Below are 15,609 nucleotides of genomic sequence, written 5' to 3' on the forward strand. Positions count from 1 at the left end.
AAAGGGAAGCTGGATCTGGATAATGACTTGGGCTTGATCCAATTTCCACTCAAGTCAATAGAAAAGTCTCCTTTGACTTCAAGGGATTTGATGCAGGCCCTTAGGATGGAAGCCATGGTTTGACCCTGAGGGCCCAGACAGTTTCCACTGAAGTCAATGAGACTTCCTTGAGGTCAGTGGGAATCAGATTTGGCCTCTAATTCAGAAAAGTCAGAAGAATGAACTGAATGAGTTACAACTTCTATCCACTGCAAAGAATTTGAAAGAGTTGCGTGGTTAAGGGATTCCACGGAAGTGTATTTTCAAGGCTATCACTTCATTTCAGTGTAGGAGACTGAGAACAGTCTGGAATTAGAGCCAACAATGCACATTTGTGCTCCACATAGGCAGTTAAGATAGACTGTCTGCTTCTCATCCACACCCCTTCCTACAAAGAGAGAATTATTTTTGTTGTTTTTTCTCGTTTGTCTGGTTTTTGTTTGTGGCTGGGAAAATTGATTTTACAAACCTACCAGCCAGTGTGTAAACTTGAAGTTTTGTTTAATATTTTCCATCATATAACAAAGGCATTAAAATGTTTTAGTAACTTGTAGTTTTCCCTACATGATTAACATAAGTAGATTTTTTTTCAAAAAAATTCTAAATTTAGTTTTCACAGAAATTTTCCTCTGATTGTCTTAGAATATAGAGCGGATTGAAATTTGTTGAAAGTTAAAAAAAATGAGGAAAAATTATCACAAGTGTTTTCCGCGTTTCAGTCATCATAGCTAAAGCGTGAGCTCATAAAAAGATAAAGTTTAACATCATGTGTGACCTTGAGACCATGTGAAAGCACCTGAAGTTTCAACACCATTCAGAGGACATGCTTGATAAGACCTGCCTAGCCCCTAATCCAGCATTCATGTTTGTCAAGTATTTCCTTTCAATGTCTTTTTGATATTTTTAAATATAATAGTGTTTTACATTTTGTAAAACCCTGCTGAATGGAACAAAATATAAATAAAAATATAAAAAATTAATTCAGAACTGTGCATTAATGATAATTATCCTCCATGCCACATAGCTAATGTAATCAACAATTTTAAAGACCATTTGATTTCTTTAGTTGCATCTGATTTCAAAGAGTAGATTTATTGAAAGGTAGACAGAACAAGCATAGGCTGCACAAACTAGATGAAAGTAAACATAACTGAACGATAAGTTCTATCACCCACTATTCTAGTCATCATTTATAAAGTATAGAAACATTTTGTAATAGTAATTTCTTCTCTATTTGTATTCTAAAGAAGAGTGCTAGGGGCAGAAAACCAAATTACTTCTGGAGGCTCTGATCTATTTTTAATGATTGTTTAACTGAAGTTAAAATAATTTCAAAAATATATTTAATTCTAGAATGACTTGAAGCAGAACAGCACCACCATTCAGAACAAACCTTTACTGCTACTGATTTGTTGGAAGTACAGCCTGTGATGATTTCTTTCCTAGTATAGAAGCAGAGAAGTTATGTGTGACATCAGGGTGAAATCCTATTAAGTCAATGGCAACATTTCCCCTGGGGTCTAGATTTTACCTCAGATATCAAACTCAACCCCTTCTCAACTTTAGCTGAACTACGGCTGATATAGACAGAGCCAAACCTTATTCAGTCCTTGCTGTGCAGAGAGCATGCACAAAAGGCCTGAACTGAGTCCTGCTGAGGACAATGGGAGTTTTGCCATTACTTCAATTGGTTTTGGATCAAGCCTTTGACCAAAATGTATTTCAGCACAACTCTGTCCACATAGGTTACTTAGTCTGTAATATGCACATGAATAATGTTATTTATGGAAGCAGCCCCTTGGAAATAACAAGAGGATAAGGTTCTTTTAAATATAGTTGAACTGCAGGAAACACACATAATACAAACTTGTAATTAAAATTATTTACATCAAAACTTGCAGGTCCAGGCTGCATCCACTCTGATGCAAACAATGCAAAGAAACATTTAATCCTAGACCGTGAGCCTTAACTTTAAGTATGACTAGTCACACTGAATACCAAATGGGCTAGGATTTAAGTCAGTGGGGTCAGGATTTCACTCAATACTACTGACCATGTGCTTAAAATTAAGCATGTGCTTAAATCTTTGCCAGAAAAGGGACCAAAATCCTTGGTGCCTGGATCATCTTCATTTTGTGTCCTGTACAGCGCTCAGCATCCTGCCAGCATTTATTAAAATAATAAATATGAATAATTTGACCACAGATCTTTTAGAACGGGAATTCTGTAATCAATCCTGGTGGTGACTAAACTAAGGCTAAGTAGATATACTCACCATAGCTCTCATTGAACTTTCCAAGTGGCACGAATAGCAGCATGGGCTAGCTGCCCAGAGTACATAAGTATGTGATCCAGGTGAATTTTTACTTGGGGACAGCTAGCCCGTGTCACTCCTGCCAGCACTACCATGGTTACACTACTATTTTAAGTGTGCTAGCTCCATGAGAGCTAGCATAAATGTATCTACGTGAGCAAGGAGCCATACCCCCCCGCTCCAAGTGCAGATGAAGCCTATATGCCAAACTACTTCTATATGAAGTCAAATGTAATTTCCCTAGGTCACTACTGAATAAAAGCTTCAAATAACCCCCACACATTATAGAATAATTGTGTTACTCAATGTCACCTTAAGACAAACAGTGAGGTTTTGAAAATGCAATAGAAATTGGTAATCAAACTGCAACCAACGGTTAGGAATAAAAGATTTAAAATATATTCTGGCTCCAGTGTGAAGATAATTTATAATTTCCCCAATATATAAGGCTACAGAATGAGGAATATACACAATATCAGAGCAAAAAAACCCATTCAAACATCTTCACCCCACAGCTCACAACCATATTGGATTCTTTAGGGAGGCAAAGTGGGGGAGTAGACTTGCAGCAAGTTTCTAAATTCTCCTGACTTAATGAAGACATCTTTATTCAAGGACTGTTTCTCTTTTGCTAGGGATAATTGATCCACATGGCCAAGCCACTTTCTTTGCTAACCTAGACCTTCAGGCTTCAGTCAATTAAACAGTGCTTAACTTTCAACATGTATGTCATCTCACTGACTTCAAGGAGACTACTGTCTCACATAGGTCTTGGCCTGAAGAAATTATTGAGAAAATTCCTTTTCACTGCCACTATAAAGAAGAAATCACTAAGTTAATACATTGTCTACTTTGTATTAAGGCAAATTTAAGTGTGGAATTTAAATAGAGAAACTATCTTTTTAGAATGCAAAATGTTGGGAGTCGAAATTAGAATGCATCCCCACAAAAGATAAAATGTCAAACTGATGCAGACAATAAACCCCATAAATATGATTTCCCCATTGTGTTTAAAGCATTCTGACCAAAGAGAGAGAGATTCCTGCTGTTGATGCATCCACATCACAAAATCCACTACCCTAACTCATTGGCAGTCTCTTAAGGGAATTAAGAAGCCATCTGCCACTGAAAGTCAATGGAAAATATATGCACTCCCTTAGGTACTTTTGAAAAAAATCTCATCATAAATGGATATGGGGAATGAGCTACATTTACACAGATCGAGGGGAGTCTCCTCTGATCTGAATCGAGTCATGTTGGTAGGGAAGCTTGTACTGTTGCAGCTTGTGCTGTACGTAATCTGTGGTAAATCGAGGACTTAATATTCCATGTATATCAATCTAGCACTGTTGACCAACACTAAATTGAAGTGTCATTCCTCTCTATCACTTATAATCAAATTACATGTTCACACACAAAAAATGTTAAAAACATGAAGTCTGCAAAGTCAAGTTCTCAAGTTAGGGAAAATGCCTGATTTAGAGGTAATCTTAATTCACCCTCCTTGTGCATATATATTATGACACTGTCTTTAATTACCTGTTCATACACCACCACCATCCTGCCATAGGGTCCCTGTCTCATTTAGTTCACAAGAGGGATCTGCTCTGGGGATGAATCAAGGTTGTGCAGTGAAGAAGACCTCTCTGGTTGTAGAAGTTGGAAGGTGTGCGGTGAATGAGAAAGGGGATTGGATGAAAAGAAAGTATGGCCTCATGATTTAAGGGCAGTTAAATGCCACAATGGGAGAAATGGACTCTATTCATGCTGCTGCCACAGAGTTCCTATAGAGCTGAAAATGGCTGAACTGGTTTTGTGGAAATGTTCCCCCAAAAAATTATTCTGAGGCAGACCCATCATTGAAAAATTCAGCTGAAATAGTAAAAGTTTGGCAAAGTTATACGCAACTGCAAATAGGGTCTTAAAAGGGAAGTCTGAGGCAATCTTAACTTTAAGTATGGTTATCTGCACTACCTATAATATATTTTCAGAGGACAGTGAATTTTTTAACCTGTAGTTTGTTTGCCATGTAGATAGCTACAATTTGGGAGAATCATGGGTTCAAAATCTGTTCTGAGTTTTTGGTGTGGGTGTGTTTCTCCTTTCAATTCTTATATGTCTGTTGTGAATTCCTAGGGTCAAATTCTGACCTCATTTTACAGCAGTGAAGTTGACTGGATTCCAATGAAGTTACTCTAGATTCACCATCACAGAATCAAGATCACAATCTGGATTTGAAAAAATTACTGGCTAGGTGTTATAGAACTCCGGTTTAATCTGATATTTATTTCATCTTTGGAAGTAAAGAAATCCCTAAACAAAGTGGGTACAGTTAAAGAGATTTGATATCTTTTAGCTTATAGGTAAGGTGTTACTGCTTTGAGCTTTATCCCAGCTTAATGGTAAATTAGAATACCACTAGCGTTGGTAATTTGTACTATCTTACCCCTACTAAAAAGGTAACAAAACTGACCAAACTCCCTCTTATTTATGTTTTGCAGGCAGTATAATATTAGTTAGCTTGAACTACTTTGACCTCCTTTTTGGGTCTAGGCTTTCTGCAGCATTTCATAGTTCTTCTGCAGAGTATATCAAATTTTAAAATAGATGTGTATGAAGTAAACACCTACAGAGCCAAACGCATGGGGGACATATAGGATGGGTGAGAGAAAATGCATATGGTTTCCATCAAGGTCAGTAGATAGTTTTATGCACTCTTGTAACAAGCACACTTCCTTATGAAATCTGCATGGATATTAAAACCATGAGAGTGATACAGTATATGGCTACTGTACTTGGGATGGCCTAAACTCTCCAGACCAGATACTTACTTCTTACTTACTTTCCTGCATTGGGTGGAAACAGCATGTGGGGAGCAAAGGTAGCTTCAAGTCCCTCAGTGCAGCCACAGGCCTGATCTAAATTGCATCAGCTTGCAATGGCCTTCAAAGCCATTAGGGTTGCCAACTTTCTATTTGCAGAAAACTGAACACCCTTGCCCCACCCCTTGCTCCGCCCCTTCTCCGAGGCCATGCACCTGCTCACTCCATCCCGCCTTCCTCCGTCGCTCGCTCTCCCCAACCCTGGCTCACTCATTCATTTTCACTGGGCTGCAGCAGGGGGTTGGAGTGAGAGAGGGGGTGAGGTCTTTGGCTGCAGGCTCTGGGGTGGGGCCAGAGATGAGGGGGTTGGGGTTCAGGAGGGGCTGAGGGCTCTGTTTAGGGATGCAGCTCTGGGGTGGGGCCGGGGATGAGGAGTTTGATGTGTGAGAGGGGGGTGAGAGATCCAGCTGGGGGTGCGGGCTCAGGGGTAGGGCCATAGATGAGGGGTTTGGGTGCAGGAGAGAGCTCCAGACTGGGGCATGGGGTTGAGGTGTGGGAGGGGGTATGGGCTCCGGACTGGTGGTGCTGGCTCAGGGATGGGGCCAGAAATGAGGGTTTCAGGGTGCAGGAGGAGGATCCAGGCTGAGACAGGGGGCTGGAGTGCAGGGAAGGGGTGAGGGCTCCAGCTGGGAATGCGGGCTCTGTGGTGGGGCCAGAGATGAGGAGTTTGGGGTGCAGGAGAGGGCTCTGGGCTGGAGTAGGAGTGTGGGAGGGGTTGAAGGTTCTGGCTGGGGGTGCAGCTCTGGGGTGGGTCCAGGGATGAGTGGTTTGGGATGCAAGAAGGGACTCCAGGCTGAGGTCGGGGCACAGGAAGGGTTCTGGGCAGCACTTACCTCAGGCGGCTTCCAGGAAGCAGTGACATCTCCCTCTCGCTCCTGGGTAGAGGCGTGACCACGGGACTCTGCCCGCTTCTGCACGTGCTGCCCCCTCAGCTCCCATTGGCCGTGGTTCCTGGCCAACGGGAGCTGCTGAGCTGGCGCTGAGCACAGGAGCAATGCACAGAACCCCCATGGCCATCGTTCTGCCTAGGACCCAGAGGGAGATGCTGGAAGTCACACAGAGCTGGGTAGGGAGCCTGCCTGTGCTGCCAACTGGACTTTTAATGGCTTGGTCAGCAGTACTGATGGGAGCCGCCAGGACCCCTTTTCAACCGGGTGTTCTGGTCAAAAACTGGACACCTGCCAACCCTAAGAGCCATGCTCTCTTCTGCCCCTTCCTTGCCCCCTAAAGCCTAGGTCAGGGCAGGGAGATAGAGCCAGCATAACAGCTGTACTCTGGCTATCTGAGAGGAGAACCATCCACAAGCAGGATAATCAAAGGGTATGGTCTAACCATCAGTGCTGAATGGTGTCAAGGGGCTAGAATGTGACACAGAATTAGGGCCTGTGGCTACAATTTTCAAAAGCACCCAAGTGATGTAAGAACTGAAATTCCAGTGACTTTCAAGTCACTTTTATAAACAGGAGTTTGGCTCTTACATCACTTCGCTGCTTTTGAAAGTTTGAGTACTGAAAGTGTGGATTAAATTAGGCATTTCTGAAAATTTTACAGTGTGACTCCTTAATGTGTATAAGATGTTTAAGTCCTCATGAGGAAATAGTCTAGATTTAATCCTTCAAGTATGCCAAAATAATTGCAGCCGGTTTTCAGTAACAATTAAAACACTGCATTGCTTTGGAGTCCTCAGCAGATAAGTGGGCTTTAAAAACAAAACAAAACAGATTATTGGAAAAACATGCTTTTGTTTCTGCCATTTGTGTCTGCTCATGTTTTCCAAGGTGCATTATAAGCCGAGTCTAAAAGTATAACCAGATTCTTCATCAGATCTGGAAGTATGACCAACCCAGTCTACCTGCTGCGATAAAATGATGCGATTTCTAAAGAAAATAACCATGTTATATGATCTTATCACATCTTCCATGTGATTCACAGTATTGTTTCCAGTTAATATCCTTTTTCTCCATGCATTTCAGGCCCTTTTCATTTATTCACCTATGTGGTCGACTGGGATTAAATTAGCTGGAGGAGAAAGGAGGCGGCTTGCATTTACATTTAACACACTTGTAGCACATGTCAGATTAAAAATGTGGGTCAAAGTAGGGCTGTGTGTTACAGTAGCTTTAAAAAGAGCAGATTGAGAAAGTGAATGGCTGAGCTTGAATCTAAGCCTATGGGAAGTCACTAGGAGAAAAATCTCTTCCACCAACACATCAATCCAGTGAGGAATCTGGGAGAAGCAAAAGACTTCATATTTCAAGTTTCCTTTCCTTCTCCCTGAGGCTCTGAAAATAACCACCATTCTAAAGTGCTTTAAGAACTTCTGATAAGATGGTGCTATACAATTTGAGAGTATTATTATATTATTTATTATTGTAGCATGTTGCCATTAACACTTAGGATATACAAAAGAACACATTCTAGTGGTGCTCTAAGTTATACCAGGATTCATTCAGTGCCTAGCCAAGACAACTAGGGGAGCAGAAAGGTGGTTTAGAGCCATCTTTCCCCCATCCAGATCCAGCTCCCACCATGAACAAAGCTCAACTGGGCCCAAGAATCTGGCCCAAATTGCCACCTTAATTATTAATCTGGAAATATTTGGATTTAGTTTAATTTGTGAACTGGGAACACATTCAATACTGACCCCCATGGTCACAGTCCCTGACAGCCAGCCCAGGTCCTCTGCAGCATTCCAAGCTACTTACAAACCATACCTGAAGCTTTGCTGTTCCTGCCAGTTTACGCTCCTCCAGTCCTCAAGCCATTCATCTAGCCCTTTCCTTCGCTGCCTCTCCAGCCAAATCTCAGGTCTTTCCACGTTCCTTTTCTCAGCTTCCTTCTCTGAAGGCAGAGACCTTCGACTCCGGCTGTTCAAAAAGTATTAAAAATACAAGAGAGCTTGAATATTTGTTGAGGTTTGGTTTTATGACTAAAAGATGCAGCAGAGCAATGTCAGTTTGAAAGGCTTCCCACACAAAACCGAGCAGCAGCCACAAAAGCCTTTTGAAAGAGAAATTGACACAAGTGGGACAGAAATCTTGTAAGCAGTCTCAGGTGCAGATGGTTCCTAAAGTATTACTGCATGCTGAAAACTGACTTTGTAAAAACAGCACCTTTCTCCACTCAGATCTGCTGCTTATGTATATTCAGAGTCAGATCTTCTAACTTCAGCGACAGAGATACATTTAACGGTTTGGGTTTTTTTTCCTTTTTAGTCCCAGCAGCCATGCAGAGCCAACAGAGTGAGCTGGATTCTGTTCTTTCTTGGTCTTCATCATAATTCCAATCAGTTACACTTGTGCAATTGAAGGCAATGGGTTTGCACAGGTGGCACTGTGGGCATAATTTGAAGAGAATAGGGCCTTGATGGGGATTGTATGGGCCTTGATGGGGATTTAATTTGGTCTGCAGATCTTTATCACAAATGATGATTCACAAGAATGCAACAACTCTGCCTCTTTGACCCCAGGCTGAGTTTGTGGGTTTATCAGTTAGAAAAGCTGGAACACTGAGCAAGCAACATGGAACAACCAGGGCCAGATTAACCTTTTATAGGCCTAGCACCAAACATATTTGTGGGCCCCCATGGAGGCAATGGAACATGGCATGGGGAGGTCAGTCCCCAGAGCGAGGGGCCAGCCAGGGGTAATGGGGCATGGCATGGCAGGGGTGGCCCCGCTCTGCCCAGCCCAGTGCAAAGGCACTACTTACAAACCGGCAGTTGCCAGACACACTGTGGCCAGCCCGGCCCTCTGCTGCCAGCATGCCCCTTCCCCTTGGGGGTGGGCCACAGGCGCCGACGTCTGCTCCCGCTGGTGGGTGCTCAACCAGGCACAAGTGCTGAGAGGGAAGGGGAGGAGCAGGAACATGGCATGCTCAAGGGAGGAGGTGGCGGGAGTTTGGCTGCTGGTGGGTGTGGAGCACCTGCTAATTTTTCCCCGTGGGTGCTCCAGCCCTGGAGCACCCACATAGTCAGTGCCTATGTGGCGGGCCCAAGCCATGCCATGCCACCCAACCCCCCTGCCCAACCCCCTATGGCCAGAGCCCCTCTGGACCTATTATGCCCAGTGCCCCCCAATCTCCCCCACAAATGCATAGCACCCTGCGCAACACCACCCCTGCCCAGCACCCCCTGCCCACAGTCCCACCACAACTGCCCAGCACCCCCCACTCCGTAGTGCCCCAACATGAACAGATCTTCCTCACCCCCTTACAGCCCAGCACCCCCACCCAGACCCCTCAGAGACCCACTCCCCCATGCTTTGCCTCCCGGCTGCACTCACCAGCCCTACTGGGAGACAACTGAGTCTGGCGGGCTGAGCCAGCAGCGCAGCCAGGGCTGGTATGGGGAGTGGAATAGCTCCAGCCCCTCAGGAGCGGCACAATCAGCCAGGCCAGGGCCTGCCCTGGCCAGGCTTCCTCAAGATGTACTTGCCTAGAGAGGCCCAGCTAAGCCCCCCACACTACCCCCCCCAGCTGGCCGAGACTGGCCAGGCTTCTGCACCAGTCCCAGGTGCTCAGCTCCAGGAAGACAGGCAGGGCCCCATAAGGTGTGGGAAGCAGAGACTGCCCTGAACCGGAGGTGCACTGGTGTCCGGCCGGGGGCAGAGAAGAGCAGGGGAGTGGGGCCAGGGGGCGGAGAGGAACCCTCGGCCAGCCGGCAGGCAGGCTGAGAGAAGCAAGTGGTGGGCTGGGGGCACAGTGCAAGGGAAGCAGCCCGGGTCCCCTTCTGAGCATGGGCCCGGCTCCATCGAGCCACTGGCATCATTGTATACCCAGCACTGGGAAGAACTGATAAAGTATGGTAATCCTACTGTAACATTTTTATAGAATCTCTTATCTGACTTGAGCTGCACTTTTGGAAGCTGCAAATAGCAGAGGAATATTGGGAGTAGCCTAAACAATCACAGGTAATTGGCTCTGTTACTGGTGAGAGCCTGCCTTTAGGACAGGGCTGAGCGAATCACCAGTTTGGGGGAGCGAGGCAGAACGATATAGAAATATTAGGTCATCCACCTCACTGCACGGTGCTCATTGAATAGGCCCGATACAATAGTAACCCTTAAATCTTCCAGATGTTGCTTTTTCCATCAAATATCATTACTGTTGTGGTATAGTTTTACCTAAACCTTCCTATACTGGCAAGGAGCACCTAAAGAATACTGAGTTAGAGTCATTTAGTTACCTGGGACAATTAAAAACTCTTCCAGGGTAATCACTATTCGGAGTTAGTGAATGGCTACATCATTGAACGAATAAATCACATCAGTCATCAACTCTATCATTGCCCATTTCATTATGACATTGAACTGCTCGTCCTTTTCTCCTCAGATGCTAGCTGGAGTGGAACGGTTCATCCTGAAGCACATGTTGTTCAATTCCTGACACAGACCACATGAATCACAGCACCCTCCTCCCCGCTTTTAAAATCGCTGTGCTTGCATTTTACAGTAGTCAAAAACTTTCCTTCTGGTCTTTCAGACGGTACCAACTCATATTGTTTTCCTGTGTACTTTCCCTCATTTGAATTATCAATATTTATGATTAATAACCAGACTGCATTAATCTTTCATGCTGTTTCTAAATGAAAAATGTATATTGAAGGCTGAGTGATTTTATTATATTTCAGATACTATAATTTTCCTAATGTGTTTTTCCATTGTCCCAATTTTGAGAATGAAGGATAAAAAAAAATGATTAGATTTACCTAGAGAAAGACTAAAGTGGTGATAGATGGGAATCATGTCACTGAAAGCTCAGAACATAGCAAAAGCCATGAGCCTCATTCTCCTCTAACTAGTGCTGACTGGTATAACTCCACTGACGTTCAGGCTACATCTACGCTATGGAGCCTATGCCGGCATAACCCCCTAGTATAGATGTAGCCTATGCTCAGAGCTTGTCTACACTTAAAACGCTGCATTGGCATGGCTGTAGCACTTCAGTGAAGACACCAGTGGAAGGGCTTCCCCTGTCAGCATAGGTAACCAACATCCCTGAGAGGTGAGGTCGATTGGCGCATTCTCCCATCAACCTAGCAATGTCTACACTGCAGGGTTAGGTCAGTTTAACTGCACCATTCAGGGATGTGGATTTTTCATACCCCTGAGTGACATAGTTATGCCAGTATAAATTTTAAGGAGAGAGCAAACCTCGAAGGAATTACTCCCAGTTCACACTCGAGTAACAGAGAATGGGCTGGTTGAGTGAAATTCGGGCCTTGCTGACTTCATTGACAAAACTCTCACTGCTTTCACTAGGGTCAGGATTTCACGCATTATCTTTAAACAGGCTGGGGGGAAGAGCTAGAAGGAGGGAATAAAATCTGAAGAAATTTATGAAAATGGCATGCAAGTAAGTGATCTTTCATGATGTTAACATGTATCATTTGACCCCTGTACAGCCTGTAGAGTCATGATGACTAATACTAACTAAAACACTTATAATGCAATGTAAACACTTAGAAGTGATGACTTGTTAATTAGTTGATCCTTAGTAAGTAATTTTTCAAATCCAGAAATATGCAAAGGAAAATATCAGACAAAAGACCAGTTATTCAACCCTCATCTCTAGCTATTAAATTCATATCCGTACTCAGATAAGCCTTTTCAGGATTGGGGCTATGCCTATGCTTAACTGCACCACTTTACAGCAGTGGGACTCCTCCGATAGACCATTTCTGATGTCAGAAATTAAAGGTAATATTACAAGGTTACAGGTATACAGTGCAGAGTGTGAAATAGGAGAGCTCTGCAAGGAAGTGAACCACAAAAGGAATATGAGGTCAGGATTTTTTTGCACGTTTATGAATCAGAAGGAAAGGATCCTGGTAAGAGGATCACAGGAGTGTGGACTGGAAACTCTTCTGCGTATGCTCCCATATTTGGATGCCCCTTCATGGATTATTGGGCTCTGATAAGAGGGGCAGAGAGCACCTGTGGGGCATCCCAAATCAAGGCCCCAATCCTTCAGATGCTTGTACACATGCTTAACTTTATTTCTGTGAGCAATCCTATTAAAATGAATGGAAAGACTAACCATTGTACAATGTATGCTTAACTTTACTAGTATTTGCAGGACTGGACCTAAATTAATGCTTGATTGGCTCTTACATACCTTTTAAAGTATTACTGAATACTGTTGAAGTAAATGAGAGGAAGCTGGATGACATGCTCAATATACAAGAGTGGAGAATCTAGTGATATTTTTTCACAATAAATTACAGTTAGTGCAGACTTAAGTTCCTAACACTAGGTATTAGAGTTCATTCACATTTTTTGAAATTTTCAAAGTTTTGGGGGGGAAAATTCAGTGCAGACTTTTGTACTTTTCAGTCAGTTCTACTAGTTCAATAGGTAGGCACTGGCTGCTCCTTTTGCCTTCAAAGGAACCAAAATCAGTTATTCAATCATAGTTGTTATTCAGAAAAGAATACTTCCAGGCATTTATTAGTTTATGTCAAAATTAAGAGAAATAAAGATAAAATTAAACCAATTCAGCCAGGAGAGAGAAACTCATGAGCATTAGAGATATTTACAGAGAATGTAAAACCCAACACTTGTCAAGTTTCAAAACTTTTCTAGACTTTACCTAACATGACAAGATATTCTGAGAAGACCTGATGTTTAGTTCTTCCTACAATACAGCCTCTAAAGCTATTTCAGTCAGTATTAAATTCTTATAGCAAACAAAAAGGTTCTAAATTCTGATGGCTTTCAGCCAGGTTTTACATGATTTATAATGAAATTTTCTCCTCTAAATTTTTGGGATTACATGACAAATTCTTAATAAAAAATGCTTTTCTGGATTATTCACTGCCTGGGTACTTACACTTAGACAGCATGACTCTGCAACTACTGTAGGCGTAGAACTCTCATTTACTTCAGTGGAAAGACAGGACCAGAGTTCCTACTGAATACAAAAATTCTGGATACAAATTTTTAATCAAACTATTAAAAAGTTATGTTGCTGCTGTTGGGATGTGTACTTCAAGAACTCATTCAGCATGACCATGTTTGTTTTTAAACATACTGCAGAAATATCATGAATACAGTGACGCAATTTTTGTGATTAAATTCACCAAGAAAATGATGGAAAATACCATTACTGCTGCTCTTTCCATTGATGCCAAAAAGGATTTTTGTCATTTTATGTTTTTAATTCAATATATTATGTTTTGATTTCATAGCAGAGAGTTTAACACACCCGCCCCTCCAATACACATGCACAAATCCTCATGAGAACATAAGACAGCATGAGTTCAGTGGAAACAAACAGCAGCCTAAGATAGAACTGGAGTGGAAGGAGCACTGTATCAGCCTGAGCCAGCACTGCTAACTCAAGTAGAGGTATCCTCAGTAAATTTACACCCCCTCCTGAGTGGCACCAAATGCAGCTCAACATCTGGACCCAGACGCTTAGAACACTCTCTCAATCCCAAAAGTGTCTCTGGAATCCACTTTTGCAGTTAATCACTGATTAGAACTCAAACTTGGGTTCCAATAGAATACTCTAACCAATAAGATTTCTCAATTAGAGGATAAGACAGATATAGTAGAAAATAAATTGGATGAGAAACAGAGACAAATAGCTGATTTGGAAATACAGAAAGACAAAGTCCTTCTAAAAGATAACTGTTTTACACAGAAGGGCAGAGAACCTAAAAAAAAAAAAAAAGCAAATTATATTCACATTTCTTTGAAGCATGAGAGCTAGTGTATTTTGGAATCAGTTTTCTTGTTCTTGAACTCTCTCAATTTCAACGTTCCCCTGGAGGGAATAGTAACAAAGAAACTGGGCCTGTGTCTTTAAATGGATCCACTTCACTATTTTCTACAGTTATTTCTTTTGAAAAAGCTATTTGATTGAAGAGAAAAATGATGTAGTATGGGCAAGAGAGATAATATTCTCTATAAGGAGCAAAAAGTGCATATTTTTCTTGATGTGGCCAATAGAAAAAAATATTCTCTCGCTCTCTCTCTCTCTGTGGTGATTGTGTGTCTGGGTCTATGAGTGGTTTTTTTTTCCAGCAAAATTGCAATTTGATACAGGTAAAATAATTCAGATTTTTATGAGGAGGATGTGTGGGTCTCTTTGACCTTACGCATTCATGCAAGAGACTCAGAAAATGGGGCTACTGTTTTGGATCTGGACTTTTTTTAAGCTATAGCTAATTTTTATTTCTGTATGGAGTAAAATAATTCAATTATCACTTTGTGCTTTTTTGGAAGATTTCATAGTGCTTGGGTTTACTAAGAAAGATGACAAAGAAGTTGTTTGACTATTTATTTTGAGAAACTGGTGTATTTAGAAGTTTATCTGTACCGGTAGAGGGCTTTTCAAATTTTGATATGATCACTCAGGGAAGAGATTTATTTTTAAAATAGGAATGCTATTTTTTGTTATTGTTCCAATTAATTAGTTTTGAAATTCAAATATGTCAATATAAATATTAATAACTATTTCCCCCTTTGATGTGGGAGAGGGACACCAAAATACTTAAGGTCAGCACCTTACATAGTGGTATTGGACCAATGAAAGTATGCAGAATGTAGTGAATTACCAGAGAGGCCAATTGCATCACAACATGTGAAAGTCTGAAGTCATAAAGGGCCTTACTTAAAGTTCATTCCAGTACTAGAGATATTATGGCCACTTCAGCTAGGGCCAATAACTGAATAAAGTATTTATTTATTTGCCACAAAAGTCCAGAGACTGATATTCATAAAAATGAACACACATCTCTTATCAGAAGAAAGTATCACACAAAGAACAGAAAGCTTTATTAGCTAAATGAGTAAAAAATGAGTACAACTATGCAAATAGTTAATTTTTTCAGTTCACTGGCAGTTCTGCAAATTTCATTTCAGTTTGATCTGAATTTTTGTTTTTCAAAATTAAGTGAATTGGAAAGTTTTAAAAAAATTGGGTCAAATGAAAAGTTTCATTTGACCTCAAAAATGAGACATTTAGGTTAAATTTTGAGGATTTAAAGGTTTAATGTCTAAACATAAAACTGAAGGAATTGCTAAACAGTCATTTTGAACCCCTGCCCCCTCCAAAAATGTGTTTCATTCAAAGATATCAGAATGAAACATTTTGATTGTTCAGAATCCCCCCCCCCACACACACACACTTTGGTGAAATTGACAGATTTGGAAAACATTTTTGGTGTTGCCAAATCTGCACTTTTCACCAAAAATATTCTGAATGAAAAATGTTGCCTAGCTCTATTATTGAGATAATAGAGATGACTAATCTTGTTACTAACAATTAGAAACACTAGATGGGGATGGAGGCCAAAATATAAAACAGTTTAAAAAAAAAAAGTTTTATGGTCAAGAATCTAGGGATGTGTGAGAAATGAACATTAAG

This window comes from Dermochelys coriacea, chromosome 2 (genome assembly GCF_009764565.3).
Source record: "Dermochelys coriacea isolate rDerCor1 chromosome 2, rDerCor1.pri.v4, whole genome shotgun sequence".
NCBI classification, from domain to species: Eukaryota; Metazoa; Chordata; order Testudines; family Dermochelyidae; genus Dermochelys; species Dermochelys coriacea.